General features: G+C 43.2%; 1 protein-coding gene across 1 annotated transcript in view; it reads left to right on the forward strand.

Moving 5' to 3' along the window:
- The window catches only part of FBXW8 (F-box and WD repeat domain containing 8), a 117,668-nt gene that overhangs the window by 74,160 nt on the left and 24,655 nt on the right, over positions 1 to 18,853 (forward strand). The window lies entirely within an intron of this gene.

An 18,853-nucleotide genomic window follows, 5' to 3' on the forward strand; every position in this document is an offset into this window, starting at 1 on the left:
AGTAGCATCCTGCCATCCCATAATGTACTGTCATAATTCTTAAGTCTCATGTGCAGGCCCTGTGTCACCTTGCTTGTGAGCTCCACGCTTTGGTCCTGTCAGTCTCCGTCTGGCCTGGCAGCACGTTTTACTAGGTTGGTATGAGACTGAGAGCAGTAGAGTTTGCCTGGAGCTGTGTCCACGTGAGGGTTTGTGTCTGTGCCTCTGGGCCTGTATGTTTAGGATTTAGATGAAGGCTTTATGAGAACAGAGAGTCTGGTTTATCTTCTTTTGTACCTGATACAGAACTGGGGGTTAGCTAGAGTCCACTGTTGATTAACCGTGATAAAAGCAGACATGGGGACTTCCCTGGTGGCGCAGTGGTTAAGAGTCCGCCTGCCAATGCAGGGGACACAGGTTCGAGCCCTGGTCAGGGAACTAGATCCCACATACATGCCGCAAGCCACAACTAAGGAACCCTCGAGCCGCAACTAAGGAGTCCGCCTGCTGCAACTAAGACCTGGTGCAACCAAATAAATATTAAAAAAAAAAAAAAAACAGACATGAAGTTCAAATGTTGGTAATAGAATTTTAGTCAGGAACTGAAATTTCCCTGACCTGTAGGAGTATTTCAGCAGTGTTACTTTTGTTTACTTGGAGAATGTCTTTACACCATACGATGATCACATTAGCATTTTATAGGCACCACAGCTGTCTGAGCATCAGTAATAATGGTTCAGACTCATCCATTCGCATATCTACTAGTCAACCTGTCATGTATTTATCACAGAGAGTTACAGAGCACCAGTCGTGTCCTGGCATCGGAGCATTAAAACAACATTGTGCACAGATTTCAGCAGATGGGTATTTGTCAAGTAACTTAGCTCTGTTAGTAAACATACATAGTTTTCTAAGGAAATGAAACCAAGTAACTTAGCAGAAATTTAAGAAAAAGCTTGTGAATACAGCTGGTTCAGTCATTTCCAGCTCTGGTAGGAAGGCTCAGAGAAAGTGTTAGTGCTCGGGTACATTAGGGGCCACGCTTGGGTTTGCCAGCATGTTCTTTGGCCAAGTAAAGTTGTAGGAAAAAAAAGGCTATTATCTGTTTGCACTCTTTCTTAAAAGAGCAGATCTTTAAACATCTTAAAAAAAAAAAAAGAAAGTATTTTTTGACTAGGTAATGCATTCACCTGCTTCAGAAATCAAAAGACGTGAAAGGGAGGGTGTGCAGTGGGATGACTCTTTCCCACTCTTTTCAACCCACCACCCAGTTTCTCTTCCCGGAGCAGCTAAATCAGTGTTGCCAGTGTCTTGCACATCCTTCCAGAGATGTTTTATGCATATGTAAGCAAATTGTCCATACATGCCCTCAATCCCCTCTTTCTAAAAAATAGAAATAGTAAAATACTCTATTTTTGTCCTGCATCTTGCTTTTTTGTGCAACAGAATCTCTTGGAGATCATTTCATCATTTCTTATAACATAATAAAGAACTTCCTGATAGGTTTATTTATTTTTTGCGATTTTGTGATATTGCACCTTGTAGTTGTACCTTAAGTAATTCTGCGACCCTACCCCCTATTGATGGATGTTAGCTTGCTCCCAGTCTTTTGCTATTGTGAACAACACTTGGTCCACATGAACGTATTTGTGGGATTAGTTCCTCAAAGTAAAGACTTGCTGGGTCAGAGGGGGCTGTGCCTTCATGATTTTGATAGCTGTTGCCCTCTATAGTAGGTGTTCCTTGGAAAGTGGAGGATGGCAGTGCATCCCATTCTCCTAGCAGTTCCTTAACATCTTTCCTCTCACAGGCTTTACAGAAGGGTCACAACAAAATGAGGCCAGAAGGAATAAACAGAGCTCTGTTTGGTGCTGCCTTCATTTATTTTGTAGCTCTCTGCTTTGAGGATGAGTGACCTCATCTAGAATCCCATGCTTCACCTAGAATCAGTGCAGTGGGACTGACAGCCTTATCAGACCACCATTAGGGTGGACAGAGCTACAACACACACTGATATGTGCCCCTTCTCAGCTTGTTTGCTACCATTTGAGGGAGAGCCCATGGTTCTTTAAAGACAGTAGGCTCACCTGCCTCTTTTTTGTAAAATGAGGAGGGTTGGACATGTGACTTTTGGTCTCCTGTCCAGCACCCACGTTCCTTGATTCTTTAAGCAGTTAGGTGGTTTAAGCTTTTTCCTTTACCTGTGGAGTCGTGTTGAGCTGGTCTATCCTTGGAGGCTACTGGGGAGCTGAGAGTTTCTGAAATGGGTTGAGGAACCCATTGCTCTCCTGTTACTTCTCTAATGGGATCTCCTAAGGGCCATGCTTATTGCTGGCAGGAATGATTGGGCAGGAAATTGTTTGGTAATTTTTCATCAATTCCTGTGTCTTTGTGGACAAGGGGTATGTGGTGAGAAGGGCTGCTTGTTGAAGGTCTTTTAGATGAAAATGGACTCTTAAGTGTTGACGTTGCATTCTTGGGTTCTCATACTTCAGTGGCATAAATGATCTTAAAGGTAGTCATTGCTAAGTGGCATATGATTGTAAAAGAAAACAAATGGAATAGCAGTTACTCTGGCCTCATCTCTTCATCATATTGCAGGGCAAAGATCAGTGTCAACTCTGTTAGTGTGGCCCTTTGTGCCCAAATAGCCCTTTAAAATTTGTTTTTAGTCTCATACTTCCTGAATCTGTCAAAAATACTTCCACCCATGAAAACGTTTTTATGATGCTAATCATCTTTATTATTTCTTTTGCTGCCTGAATTAAATTTTGCTCTCAGAGGTGGAGGGTTAGGAGATAGAATTGCCTCATTTAAGAGCATTATGTTGACGATGAGTCTCATGCCTCATAAAGGAAGAGAGAGACCCACTTACAGCTCTCAGCATCATTCTGTGTATTTGGACATATTTCCTAATTTAGTTCTGAAGCGCTTGGCATTCGGTGGCAGATTGTATTTAGCAGCACACGGCGCGCATCCTAATCAGGGTGACGTGAGTGAAGTAATCCAGGAGGCTGGGGTGTGTTTGACAAGGACACTGGCTTGGCGCTGCTGCCTCAGCTTACATCACGCTGGAAAATAATTGCTAACGTCTCCTAGGATAATCATTCCCTGTTCGCGGACGTGAAGAGACTCTGGATTGGTTATTGCACTCGTCACAAGTTGAAATACCTATCTGGAAGAGCCTTTGGGATCAAAGGCTCGTGGATTCTGGCACCATTCTCCATACCTACACCAGAATATGAAATCCACCTTTCCTTTTGTTCAAGGTTCCATTCCAGAGGAGAACTAAAAACTGTATTTTACAAGCAGGATGAATAATTTGAAGTTGAAAGTTCACAAAGTAAATAAGTGTCTCATTTCCTCTTCACTTTCACCTTGAACCTTTAACATTTTTCATATTTATTTACTTTCTGCTTGGAAAAGTTTAAGAAAATAGCTCTTGGAGACCAGTTTTCTGGGTTGTTGAGTGATGTTGACTACCAAAGGGTCCACTTTTGTTGCTAACGTTGCTGTCATTGTGAACGACTGCTTACTGAACACACACTATTTGCTGGATATCTGACCGTGCTGCAAACAGGGATGTCTCAAACGTGACATCCACGTCGGGGCTTACCTCCTCGTGGGCTTTAACAGCAGCTTAGTGATACAGAGGTGGTTTTCTCCATGTTGAGATGGACATGAGGTCGTAGGGAGACCTTCACGGTTAATTTGCTGAATTCCAAAGTACTGAAAAGTTATACAGGTAAATACGTAGATGAGGATTGAATATTCATGTGCACTTTGTACATGTTTTAATATTAAAATGTATCAGTGGTAAGAGATTGGTTCAAGGTGGCGTAGTAGAAGGACATGCGCTTACTCCCTCTTGCGAGAGCACCGGAATCACAACTAACTGCTGAAGAGTCATCGACAGGAAGACACTGGAACTCACCAAAAAGATACCCCACATCCAAAGACAAAGGAGAAGCTGCAGTGAGAAGGTAGGCGGGGCGCAATCACAATAAAATCAAGTCCCATAACTGCTAGGTGGGTGACTCACAAACTGGAGAACACTTATACCACAGAAGTCCATCCACTTGAGTGAAGGTTCTGAGGCCCACGTCAGGCTTCCCAACCTGGGGGTCCAGCAACGGGAGGAGGAATTCCCAGAGAATCAGACTTTGAAGGCTAGCAGGATTTGATTGCAGGACTTCGACATAACTGGGGGGAAAAGAGACTGCACTCTTGGAGAGCACACACAAAATAGCATGTGTGTCAGGACCCAGGGGGAAGGAGCAGTGACCCCCATAGGAGACTGAACCAGACGCACCTGCTGGTGTTGGAGGGTCTCCTGCAGAGGTGGGGGGCAGCTGTGGCTCACCACGGGGACAAGGACACTGGCAGCAGAAGTTCTGGGAAGTACTCCTTGGCATGAGCCCTCCTGGAGTCTGCCATTAACCCCACCAAAGAGCCTGTAGGCTCCAGTGCTGGGTCATCTCAGGCCAAACAACCAGCAGGGAGGGAACTCAGCCCCACCCATCCGCAAACAATCAGATTAAAGTTTTACTGAGAGCTCTGCCCACCAGAGCAACACCCAGCTCTACCCACCACCACTCCCTCCCATCAGGAAGCTTGCACAAGGTCTTAGATGGCCTCATCCACCAGAGGGCAGACAGCAGGAGCAAGAAGAACTACAATCCTGCAGCCTGTGGAACGAAAACTGCATTCACAGAAAGACAGACAAAATGAAAAGGCAGATGACTATGTATCAGATGAAGGAACAAGATAAAACCCCATAAAAACAACTAAATGAAGTGGAGATAGGCAACCTTCCAGAAAAAGAAGTGAGAATAATGATAGTGAAGATGATCCAGGACCTTGGGAAAAGAATGGAGGCAAAGATCAAGAAGATGCAAGAAATGTTTAACAAAGACCTAGAAGAATTAAAGAACAAACAGAGATGAACAATACAATAATTGAAATGAAAAATACACTGGAAGGAATCAGTAGCAGAATAACTGAGGCAGAAGAATGGATAAGTGACCTGGAAGACAGAATGGTGAAATTCACTGCCGTGAAACAGAATAAAGAGAAAAGAATGAAAAGACAGCCTAAGAGACCTCTGGGACAAAATAAAATACACCAACATTCGCATTATAGGGGTTCCAGAAGGAGAAGAGAGAGAGAAAGGACTCGAGAAAGTATTTGAAGAGATTATAGTTGAAAACTTCCCTAACATGGGAAAGGAAATAGCCACCCAAGTCCAGGAAGCAAAACCCAAGGAGAAACACACCAAGACACATAGTAATCAAATTGACAAAAATTAAAGCCAAAGAAAAATTATTAAAAGCAACAAGGGAAAAACGACAAGTAACATACAAGGGAACTCCCATAAGGTTAACAGCTGATTTCTCAGCAGAAACTCTACAAGCCAGAAGGGAGTGGCATGACATATTTAAAGTGATGAAAGGGAAGAACCTACAACCAAGATTACTCTACCCAGCAAGGATCTCATTCAGATTCGACGGAGAAATCAAAAGCTTTACAGACAAGCAAAAGCTAAGAGAATTCAGCACCACCGAACCAGCTGTACAGCAAATGCTAAAGGAACTTCTCTAAGTGGGAAACACAAGAGAAGAAAAAGACCTACAAAAACAAACCCAAAACAATTAAGAAAATGGTCATGGGAACATACATATCGATAATTACCTTAAATGTGAATGGATTAAATGCTCCAACCAAAAGACACAGGCTTGCTGAATGGATACAAAAACAAGACCCATATATATGCTGTCTACAAGAGACCCACTTCAGACCTAGGGACACATACAGACTGAAAGTGAGGGGATGGAAAAAGATATTCCATGCAAATGGAAATCAAAAGAAAGCTGGAGTAGAAATGCTCATATCAGATAAAATAGACTTTAAAATAAAGAATGTTACAAGAGACAAGGAAGAACACTACATAATGATGAAGGGATCAATCCAAGAAGAAGATATAACAATTATAAATATATATGCACCCAACATAGGTGCACCTCAATGCATAAGGCAACTGCTAACAGCTATAAAAGAGGAGATTGACAGTAACACAATAATAGTGGGGGACTTTAACACCTCACACCAATGGACAGTTCATCCAAACAGAAAATTAATAAGGAAACACAAGCTTTAAATGACACAATAGACCAGATAGATTTAATTGGTATTTATAGGACATTCCATCCGAAAACAGCAGATTACACTTTCTTCTCAAGTGCGCACGGAACATTCTCCAGGATAGGTCACATCTTGGGTCACAAATCAAGCCTTGGTAAACTTAGGAAGATTTAAATCATATCAAGCATCTTTTCTAACTACAATGCTATGAGATTAAAAATCAATTACGGGGGAAAAAAACGTAAAAAACACAAACACATGGAGGCTAAACAATATGTTACTAAATAACCAAGAGATCACTGAAGAAATCAAAGAGGAAATCAAAAAATACCTAGAGGCAAATGACAACAAAAACACAACGATCCAAAACCTATGGGATGCAGCAAAAGCAGTTCTAAGAGGGAAGTTTATAGCAATACAATCCAACCTCAAGAAAGAAGAAAAATCTCTAACAATCTCCACTTACATCTAAAGGAACTAGAGAAAGAAGAACACACAAAACCCAAAGTTAGTAGGAGGAAAGAAGTCATAAAGATCAGAGCAGAAATAAATGAAATAGAAACAAAGAAAACAGGAGCAAAGATCAATAAAACTAAAAGCTGGTTCTTTGAGAAGATAAACAAAATTGATAAAGCATTAGCCAGACTCATCAAGAAAAAGAGGGAGAGGACTCAAATCAATAAAATTAGAAATGAAAAAGAAGTTACAACAGACACTGCCGAAATACAAAGCATCCTCAGAGACTACTACAAGCAACTCTATGCCAATAAAATGGACAACCTGGAAGAAATGGACAAATTCTTAGAAAGGTATAACCTTCCAAGACTGAACCAGGAAGAAACAGAAAATATGAACAGACCAATCACAAGTAATGAAATTGAAATGGTGATTAAAAATCTTCCAGCAAACAAAAGTCCAGGACCAGCTGGCTTCACAGGTGAATTCTATCAAACATTTAGAGAAGAACTAACACCCATCCTTCTCAAACTCTTCCAAAAAATTGCAGAGGAAAGAACACTCCCAAACTCATTCTGTGAGGCCACCATCACCCTGGTACCAAAACCAGACAGAGATACTACAAAAAGAGATAATTACAGACCAATATCACTGATGAATATAGATGCAAAAATCCTCAACAAAATCCTAGCAAACAGAATCCAACAACACATTAAAAGGATCATACACCATGATTAAGTGGGATTTATCCCAGGGTTGCAAGGATTCTTCAATATACACAAATCAATGTGATACACCATATAAACAAATTGAAGAAGAAAAACCATATGAACATCTCAATAGATGCAGAAAAAGCTTTTGACAAAATTCAACACCCATTTATGATAAAAACTCTACAGAAAGTGGGTGTAGAGGGAACCTACCTCAACATAATAAAGGCCATATATGACAAACCCACAGCAGACATCCTTCTCAGTGGTGAATAACTGAAACCATTTCCTCTAAGATGAGGAATAAGACAAGGATGTGCACTCTGGCCACTGTTATTCAACATAGTTTTGGAAGTCCTAGCCACGGCAATCAGAGAAGAAGAAGAAATAAGAGGAATACAAATTGGAAAAGAAGAAGTAAAACTGTCACTGTTTGCAGATGACATGATACTATACATAGAGAATCCTAAAGATGCCACCAGAAAACTACTAGAGCTAATCAATGAATTTGATAAAGTAGCAGGATACAAAATTAATCCACAGAAATCTCTTGCATTCCTATATACTAACAACGAAAGATCAGAAAGAGAAATTAAGGAAACAATCCCATTCACCATTGCAACAAAAAGAATAAAATACCTAGGAATAAACCCACCTAAGGAGGTAAAAGACCTGTACTCAGAAAACCATAAGACACTGATGAAGGAAATCAAAGATGACACAAACAGATGGAGAGATGTACCATGTTCTTGGATTGGAAGAATCAACATTGTGAAAATGACTATACTACCCAAAGCAATCTACAGATTCAATGCAATCCCTATCAAATTACCAATGGCATTTTTTACAGAACTAGAACAAAAAAATCGTAAAATTTGTATGGAGACACAAGACCCCAAATAGCCAAAGCAGTCTTGAGGGAAAAAAACGGAGCTGGAGGAATCAGACTCCCTCACTTCAGACTATACTACAAAGCTACAGTAATCAAGACAATATGGTCCTGGCACAAAAACAGAAATATAGATCAGTGGAACAGGATAGAAAGCCCAGAGATAAACCTACACACCTATAGTCAACAAATCTATGACACAAAGGAGGCAAGGATATACAATGGAGAAAAGACAGTGTCTTCAATAAGTGGTGCTGGGAAAACTGGACAGCTACATGTAAAAGAATGAAATTAGAACACTCCCTAACACCATACACAAAAATAAACTCAGAATGTTTTAAAGACCTAAATGTAAGGCCAGACACTATCAAACTCTTATAGGAAAACATAGGCAGAACACTTTATGACATAAATCACAGCAAGATCCTTTTTGACCCACCTCCTAGAGAAATGGAAATAAAAACAAAAATAAACAAATGGGACCTAATGAAACTTAAAAGCTTTTGCACAGCAAAGGAAACTATAAACAAGATGAAAAGAGAACCCTCAGAATGGGAGAAAATGTTTGCAAGCGAATCAATGGACAAAGGACTAATCTCCAAAATATACAAACAGCTCATGCAGCTCAATATTAAAAAAAGAAACAACCCAATGAGAAAATGGGCAGAAGACCTAAGTAGACATTTCTCCAAAGAAATACAGATGACCAAGAGGCACATTGAAAGCTGCTCAACATCACTAACTATTAGAGAAATGCAAATCAAAACTACAATGAAGTATCACCTCACACCAGTTAGAATGGGCATCATCAGAAAATCTACAAACAAATGCTGGAGAGGGTGTGGAGAAAGGGAACCCTCTTGCACTGTTAGTCGGAATGTAAATCGATAACAGCCACTATGGAGAACAGTATGGAGGTTCCTTAAAAAAGTAAAAATAGAAGTACCATATGACCCAGCAGTCTCACTACTGGGCACATACCCAGAGAAAACCATAATTCAAGAAGACACATGCACCCCAATGTTCACTGCTGCACTATTTACAATAGCTAGGTCATGGAAGCAACCTAAATGCCCATTGACAGACAAATGGATAAAGAAGATGTGGTACATATATACAATGCAATATTACTCAGCCATTAAAAGGAACGAAATTGGGTCATTTGTAGAGACATGGATGGACCTAGAGACTGTCATACAGACTGAAGTAAGTCAGAAAGAGAAACACACATATCGTATGTTAACACGTATATGTGGAATCTGGAAAAATGATACAGATGAACCAGTTTGCAGGGCAGAAATAGAGACACAGATGTAGAGAACAAATGTACGGACACCAAGGGGGGAAAGTGGAGGGGTGGTGGTGGTGGGATGATTTGGGAAATTGGGATTGACATGTATACACTGATGTGTATAAAATGGATGACTAATAAGAACCTGCTGTATAAAAAAAATAAATAGAATGTATCAATAATTGATATAATTGTTAGTATATTGTTGATAATAGTTTTCACATGTTGTGAAAACCCTGAAATGCCTCCATAGAGCCCCAAGGGCTTCTCAAGACAACGTCTCTGACTTAGAGACCTTTGAAGACCTGACCACCTCTGATATTCTCTACAACCATGATGGGTGATTCTGCAAAAACTATTTCTTAGAACGCTGCCACTTCTTGTAGAAGCTAAGAGAGCTTCAGGATCTCCAGCGATCCTGAGCTACTCCTGGGAGGGAGCGATGGAAGTTATAGAAAGTGAATATAGGGAAAAGTATTTTCAGCTAAGTCGGGTAGTGGTATAACCATTGGGGACTTGGAGTCAGATAATCCTTAGGCAAGTTGCTTACATGCCTTAGGCTTCCCGTTTGGAAATGGGAGAATACCTGGGGAAAGGAGGTAATGTGCTTATGGCTGGTGCTCAGGACTTGTTAGGTGCCTCCTTCACCTCCCCATCCCCACCAGCTTTGGGGTCAGGTCAGAGTTCATCAGGAAAGCCTGGGCAAGGGGGCAGTCCAGGCAGAGGCACCAGGCCTGGAGGAGGGTTTCTGGGGGGCCAGGAAGCAGTGCTGGGGTGGTCCAGGCGGGCTGGAGCACAGGTGCCGTGGGCTGGTGTGGGAGCTGTGCTAAAGCCATACCTGCTAGGATTCATTTTCCTGAGAGTTGTTTTACAAGAATGCATTTAGAACAGGAAGGGCTGGGGGAATTCAGCTTCTTGCAGGATGAATGCAGTTAAGTTAATGTGAATGCTGAGTCACTTTGTGTATGCTCACTTTGAGATGTGGAGCCTCATTGGAGAGGGCTGGCACTGTGTCTTAAGTATCTTTTGTCTTGGCTCATACTGGCGTAGTTTTTGTATATCATGACACTCGTATCATTTTCTAATTTCTAAAAACATTGATCAGAATTCTAGAAGCACTGAGCAAGTTTTTACAAGACCATTACATTGACATATATGATGATCATTTCCTTTTTTCTCATGTGTCTTTTTAAAAAAAAAAAATTAATTAATTAATTAATTTTTGGCTGCATTGGGTCTTCGTTGCTGCACGCGGGCTTTCTCTAGTTGCAGCGAGCAGGGGCTACTCTTTGTTGCGGTGTGCAGGCTTCTCATTGCAGTGGCTTCTCTTGTTGCGGAGCACGGGCTCTAGGTGCGTGGGCTTCAGTAGTTGTGGCACTACGGCTCAGTAGTTGTGGCTCATGGGCTCTAGAGCGCAGGCTCAGTAGCCATGGCGCCCGGGCTTAGTTGCTCCGCGGCATGTGGGATCTTCCCGGACCAGGGCTTGAACCCGTATTCCCTGCGTTGACAGGTGGATTCTTAACCACCGTGCCACCAGGGAAGCCCTCATTTGTCTTTTGAATTAAGCTTAGAATTTTATATAGGGCCTAATTTTTCTAATGGCTTTCCTGATTATTTATGTGGGATTTCCATCCGGGTTTACCGTTCCATACCCATGGGAGAGTGTGAACTTGGAGTTGATCTTGGCGTTTATTTCACTCTTTGAATACGGTGGCTTTGGTTTCTTTGTGCCAGATGAGCAGCAACTAGTTTGTTAGGGTTAAAAATCAGCTCGTTTTTCAGTTAATGAAGATCACCGGGGCCTATTGGAAATGTTTACCTTTGCTCTATAATCAGAACAGTAACACTGTAGAATAGGCTGCAGGCTTTCCATGTGTATATATCCAGACAGTTGAGACAGATGGTGTTGGTTTGATAGAGGGCAGGAGAAGAGGGCACACAGAAAATGGCCTGAGTGAGTTTGAATTTCACAATATTTAAGACATTTTATTGTTTTCAAGTACACATAGCAGCTTAAACTAACAGTATTACAAAGTAGAGGGCTTTTGCTTTTTATTCAATACGTAGATGAATATGATTTTTTAATTTACCCAGCACTTCAGTCTATAAGGCACTGTGTTAGAGAGTGGGTTTATAATAAACTTATCAATTATTGAGTTGCAGATGAGTTCTTCTAATGGACGCAGAGTTACTCTCTTAAGCATCCTCTCAGTGTGTTATTAATTTACAGGGTAAATCCAGTTTTGTAGGTGGTCAAAGAAAAACCCCAGCTCAGTCCACATTTGAACAATCACATCACATTCCAGATTAAGGGACTCAGGAGGTTTTCAGTGGGTCACAGTGAGGCCAGGAATCGTCTGAACTGTGCCACGTGAAGGAAGCAGCTCTGCCGTGACCTGGGTTCCGACCGTCTCTTTTTTTTTTTTTTTAAAGTAATTTATTTATTTATTTATTTATTTTTAATTTATAGCTGTGTTGGGTCTTCGTTTCTGTGCGAGGGCTTTCTCCAGTTGTGGCAAGCGGGGGCTACTCTTCATCGCAGTGCGCAGGCCTCTCACTATCGCGGCCTCTCTTGTTGTGGAGCACAGGCTCCAGACGCGCAGGCTCAGTAATTGTGGCTCACGGGCCCAGTTGCTCCGCGGCATGTGGGATCTTCCCAGACCAGGGCTCGAACCCATGTCCCCTGCATTGGCAGGCAGATTCTCAACCACTGCGCCACCAGGGAAGCCCCCGACCGTCTCTTGCTGCAGGTGGTCCATTGATATGGGACTGACCGACTGGACCAGGACCGAATTCAATACCCAGATTTCTTTGGATCTTTCTAGGTTAGGACCTCTGGCCCAGGCTCTGCCTATTCCCCTGGGTGGCCTCTCTGGACTGCGGAGTTTCCTTAGGGTGTGAACTCTTATCTCATGTTCCACAATAAGTTTTAAAGCATATGTTGAAAATGACATGAGAATACTTCTTCCCCAGCCCCACCCCCTTCACCTGCCCCTGCCCTTTCCCCACCTTTGGGCTCTTGTACCACCTGTCAGTGTCCCTCCTCATGGTCCCTTTCCGATTTTGTCGGAGCAGTGGCTGCGTGCCGAGGACTGTGGGTGACTCGCTGGTGCGCACCTTCTGCCTGGCCTTCCAGACCCTGGAGAGTCAGCCTCCCACCCTCCACCCTGCGCCTCCAAAAGGAGCCTGTGCAGTCCAGAATATGCCATGTTTATTCCGGACTGGCAACAGCATTCCCTCTTCCCCTCCTGTCTCTCCATGTCCTTTCAGGAAAGGTCCATCCAGGGTCCCACTTATCAGAAGCAGCCTTCCCAACTGTTCCGGCTCTCAGTGAACACCTCCCTTCCCTCACGCTTACAGTACACAGGGTCTGCATCTTACATTGCCTCACTGTTACTGCCCAGCGCTAGTCTTAACCAGATTGCTGTCAGCTGGGAGGCAGCAAGTGAGCATTTAGAGCCGAGTACCACTGCTTTGATGTTTCCGATTCTTTCTTGGCTTGGGAGGCCAGTCAGTGTCGGTGTAGTGTGGGGGTTCTCAGGCGCCAGGGAGTATCAGAAAACTACAGATCTTGGGCCTCCACCCCGAAGGCCTCTGACTCAGTGAGTCTGGGTTGGGGCCTGAGGGTCTGTTTTGCCCAGTGCCGCCGACGCTGCTAGCCCAGAGCCGCGCTTTGAGCGCCCTGGGGTGGTTGGAGGCCCACCCGCCCGGCTGCGAATTCTGGCTCCAAACCTTCATTTCTGTGCAAGTGATTTGGCCTCTCTACACCTCTGCTTCCTTATGTATAAAGGGAGTAAAATCATGATAGCCACTGTATGGCATGGTGGGGATCAGGTGAGAGAGCGCATAGTCGCAGTGTTTTGCACGTAAGAGGATGCTATAAGTATTAGGCATTACTAACCATTTTTGCCAGGACTCAGGAAAAGGCTCGTCAAAAGGTGGCAGACACTGACCTAGAAATGAGATCAGCTGGGCTCTGCCTAGTGCATCCTCAGCTGCTGTTGTTACCTGTGTAATTTGGGGCAAGTTATTTAAATTATTTTCAGCCTCAGTTTCTTTATGCATAAAATGTGTACGGTAGTGCTTGTCTTCCTTTGCTGGTTGTGAGAATCAGATGGAATGATATTCTGAAAGGATTTGTGTGCAAGGAATATCATGATGATTATTAACAGCTGATATTTACAGTGTTCTTCGTGTGCAAGACGCTGCTGATCACGTTTGTGCCGGCACTGTCGTGTGCCACGTAGTACCATATAGTGAAAGGTTGTTATGCCCTTCAGCGTGTGAAGGGGACTGGGGTGGACTGCGCCCTACACCAAAGGCCCCAGTAGTTCACTGCAATTTTTCACGCTCCTGCATCAGCTGTCATTTGTCTCGGTGATCTGATTGTAGCCACATTCTGCCTGTCTACCCACTTCGAAGCCTTTGTCCAGTCTAACTTGGGGCCAAATGAGAAGTTGCCAGGCCGGTTGCAAACTGACGCGCAAGCACCGTAATATCCTGAATTGCGTATACCCTGTGAAGTCTACAGGCTCACGAGTGTTGTTACACGACCAGCTCTCACTTGCAGTCTTCCCATTTAAAAAATCATGTCCAGGTTGTCTTTCATTTTGAAGAATTCATTTCATAATTTGCAGCCTCAGTTTTCCTCCCTATATAACATAGATTTAATGATAACTTTCTTTCGCATGGGGACTTTGGTTAGTTACATGTAGTTACTATTTGTGAAGTGCTCCGAAACTGTCCGTGCTCTTTATTATGATGAAGCCTGTTGGGAACCTGAAAGGAGTATGTGAGGATTTTTAGCTTTGAGTTATATATTTGCATAATAATTATAATCTCTTCATTGCCCTAAATTCTCTGACAGTGAACGTTTCCTATTCATTTTATGTACCCCATCAACCCGTTCTTTGTTAGTTGTACCTCTCATCCTTCTTCTAGCACTAGGACAGAGACTGTCTAAAGAGATCCCTGAAGCAAAGCAGAGAACCATATTCTGGTCACTACCTTCCTTTATTATTTCCAGCACCTATGGATGTGGGGGGAGAGAGAGATTGGATCATATTGGCCTGCATTTTCACCCAAGTGCACTCTTGCTCTGTGGGTTCTTTTCAGGCTTAGGTCACAATAGGTGTTGGTTTGGCCTCGCTCTGGTCCTTTGTAGACATCTGCCCACATCACAAAGCCCCATGTTTGGCACAGTCTGAGGTGATTGGCAGTGCCTTCCCGGGCAGAGTCCAGTCCTGGAACAGCAGGGGTTGCAGGTGCGTTGGCACGTGGTGGTGGGGAGTGCACACGGGCCTGCCTACCCGGTGCCTGGCGAGGCTCAGCAACACCGTCCCATCCCTGAAATATCCTGGCCTCGTGGGCTTGTCACTCTCATTAAAACTTAAACATGAAAGCAGCCCAGGCTGCTTCTCCCTTTGTGCCGCGTCTGAGGGTGGACTGTGCCAGAAGCATGTCATGGAAACCGTTGAGGGGCTGCTGTGTTTCAGGGAGCTGTGCTCATGTCAGGGGTCCATTTCTTCGGCTCTGCATCTTGCTGTTTGCTGCTGCTAAAAGCACCTGAGAGGCAAGTTTTTGTTTGCCAGCAGAGTCACCTTTGGGATGGTGGTGAAAGTCATTTTCCACATGTTCACAGATACGCTGCGTTACCAAGCCTCTTGCGCTGACTTATCTCTGGCAAGGACTTACAAAATAGTCTCTCTGGCTGATTGTCAAAAATTACATCATATCAGAGTAAACTGCTTTTAAATCAGACATCCATTATTCATGTATATTAACTGCTTTTTTATTTTTTTATTGGCTGTTTTTTGTATGATTTACTCTTTTCTCACTAGCTCGCCTTCCCTCCCCAACTGTCTTTCTCATCGTTTTTTACAATCTTAGCTCATCTGTGAATTTATAGAGACTGTTCACTTAGCTTTGTATGTGAACATCGATATGCAGACCCTGCATTTTTTGTAGTAAAAATTTTGAGCACGTTTTTGTGGGTCATATTTATGTTGGGTCAGAAGAGCAATTTGGGTCATTTACATGAGTAAATTGTACCCCAAAGACTGAGAGGTCTTTTTCTTTTGTATCTTTTATTTTTTTAAAATTGAGCATTACTACTAGTCTTGTACTTTAAGTTCTGTATGGAATAAAACTGTACCTCCCACTTATGAACCAGCTAAATACGCTGATGTTGGTGGAAAGCAAATTGACTTAACGTGTTCATCTGTAGGGGGGCATATCTTTAATGTAAGGCTGGTGTGTCGGTCACCTGTAATCGACACAGGCAGAGGTGTGCAGTACTTATTCATTCTTTCAGCAAATAGATACTGAGTCCTTCCTTTGTGCCAAACACGGTACAGTTATCCAAGAAAGTATCTGTTCACTCCAAACCATGATGCTGGAGGTCCCCCGTGCACCTGGCACCTTTGTGCTCCTCGTACTTTGCCCTGATGCATGGCACTTGACTGTTTGGAATAATAAGGGCTAGATAGAGTTTATTCTATTTATTTAACCCCAAATCAGCATTGTTGTTGTATATAGTCAACATTTGCAGATATTCGTGCACATTTACCTGAATCTTCTCTCACTGTTCTTGCCAGCATTTCAGACTTTTTATTCTGGAATGATTTTATATCTTCCAAAAGTATATTCTGTAGTGAGGGTCTCTTGGCCACAAGTGCTCTCTGCTCTTGGTATTTTTATCCCAAAACATCCTCATTTCATACTCATTCTTGAAAGGTGGTTTTACTAGTCCTTTATCATTCCAGGATGACAGGTATTTTCTCTCAGACCTTTGAAGAGATGATTGGTTTGATTCCACTGTTATTACTGAGAAGTTGTTTGTCATTCCCATTTAGGACTTTTTCTCTTCTTTTGGCTGGTTTTTCCTTGTCTTTAATTTTCTGTGGTTTCACTCTGCTGTCTCTAGGTGTGGATTTAGTTTTATTTTCCTTGTTTGGGATTCTCTTGCACTTCTTTCCTTTCAGTTGCAGAAAGCTCTCAGCCATTGCCTTGTTGAAATTTCCCCTCATTCTCTCTGTTCTTTCTGTCTAGAACTCAGGTTAGATGTGTGTTAGACCAACTTGTTCTCCCTTCTGTGCTCTTCCTCACTCACTCATCTTTTCCATCTCCATCTCTCTGTGTTGCATCCTGAATAATTTCTTCATCTTTGTCTTCCAGGTCACAAATTCTCTCTTGGATTCCGTTTAACTCATCCATTGATTTTTTTTTTCCTTTGGTTGTGCTGGGTCTTAGTTGCAGCACGTGGGCTCCTTAGTTGCGGGACATGGGCTCCTTAGTTGTGGCATGCGGGCTCCTTAGTTGCAGCATGCATGTGGGATCTAGTTCCCTGACCAGGGATCGAACCAGGGCCCCCTGCATTGGGAGTGCAGAGTCTTATCCACTGCACCACCAGGGAAGTCCCCTGATTTTTTTTTTTTAATTTCTAGAAATTCTATTTGTTTTGTTTTTCAAAGCTACTTAATCAGTTTTGCTGCTTTTGACCCCTCACCCTATTTCTGTAAAGATTTCCAGCATGCATATTTTTCTTCATCTGATAAACATCTGATATCCTTGGAAGCCTAATTCTTCTGTTTTCTGTCTCTCACTTATGATGATGAGCTGTTTCTGTGTTGGGAAAAAAATTTTTTTAAATTGTGAGCTCATATGTGGCTGATCTTGATTTGTAGATCTCCTGTGGGCCTGGGTTGGGAGGGTCTTCCTCCTGAGAAGATTCTGCCAGGTACCAGGAAGCATGTTACCAACATGAAAGGACTTTTATTACTAGACCTGGGGTCTTTTGGCCTTGCAGGTAGTATAACTTCAAACTCCGAACCTGCGTGAGGCTTGCAGGCCGAGGGCAAACATTTTCCATCCTGAGCTGAACCTGAGACAGGCAAGTTGCCACGTAGGCTCTCTTCACCAGTGGATGGATTTTTGTTCCTATCTTGCTTTTTGCTGAGTGTACGTAGCTGTCCAGGGGGCCCAGCTTTAGGCAGACTTATCAGTTCTGGTTCCACCTGGCACTGGCTAGAAACCTTGCCTCCTGTTCCCCGAGTTCTCCAGGCTCCTGACACTGGCACATGTCCCCAGAGCAGCCCCTGATGGGAGCGCCACTTCCCTTTCTGGGTGTACTGCTCTCTTCATTTTTGGCTCCTCGGACTTTCTCGGATTTCTTAGGAGTTAAACAGAATGTTTACAGGAATGTTTACTACACTGAATCTTCAGTGTTTTAAACAGGATGGTTTTCCAGACATTCCAGACATTCATAGTGTGCTGTGTTGTCAGAGGTGGAACCTTGGGCCTGGATACAGTTTGGGAGTTCTGGAATCTGGAGACTGTGGAGAGAGATCTGTGGAACCTTCTGTTTTGAGTACAAGGAAGTGGTTCCTTTGTACAAGCCAGCAGCAAGGTTAGGCATCCAGAAATGGGGGAATGTGTTAAGCAAAACAAGGACTATCTGAGTACTTATTATGTACCAGACCATGGTAAGCCCTGGGTTTGCCTGATAAATGTGTAACAGTCAGTTAACCTACAAGCACTTACTGAGTACCCGGCACGTGCTGGCCCTTAGTCAGTGCTGCAGGAATGAATGATAGGATTGCTGCCCTAAGGAACTTACAGTCTAAGTCTAGGACAGTGTTTTACAATATGTGGCATGGCGCTTGGTAACAGTGCCTCAGCTGGCCTGCTAAAATCACAGTCTCCTCGGTGACCCTCCTGCCCTCCAGTGTTTGAGAACCATGGGTCTGGGGAAAAGTTGGAGGAAGCAAATGTACAGTTCAAGGTGGCACCTTGGGGACACCAGATGGGGTGCGTAGATGGTGAATACCTTCAGCACTGACAAGAGGGAATAAACTCTGCTAAGAGCTCAAAGAGAACACAAAATAAGCTTAATTGGGATGGAAGAGGAGAGAACATGAGGATTATTTTCTTTACTCTCTAGAATTTGGCTTATCATGACTTTACCCCCTCAGAAGGGCAAAATATATGTGGTAGTGATGGAGGTGGGTTGTTAGAGATCAGAAAAGAAAGTAGGTAGACTTTGTCATCTCCAGGAATTTCAGTCAAATCTTCCTCCCCATGCCTTGTTTTATCTTCTACTTCGCTGCAGTCCAGCACGGCATCTCCTAACCTTTTCTCTCTCTGTCGCTTCCCTTTTCTAAGATGGTGGCAGACAAATTATCTTTAATTCACAACGCCTTTTAAAAAGCTATAGTCTTGTAAGGAAGCCTTCTGACTACTCCTCACCCCTTTGGAAAGGCAGTGCCTGGGGCCCTGAGGAGGTGAGCCCGCGGCTCAGGTTGACGCTGGTGGTGGTGGAATGCCTTTGGCAGATGACACGGAGGAGTGTGAGGAAGACTCACTATTTTGGTAAACTTAAAGAAAACA

Source organism: Balaenoptera acutorostrata, chromosome 13 (assembly GCF_949987535.1).
Source record: "Balaenoptera acutorostrata chromosome 13, mBalAcu1.1, whole genome shotgun sequence".
NCBI classification, from domain to species: Eukaryota; Metazoa; Chordata; class Mammalia; order Artiodactyla; family Balaenopteridae; genus Balaenoptera; species Balaenoptera acutorostrata.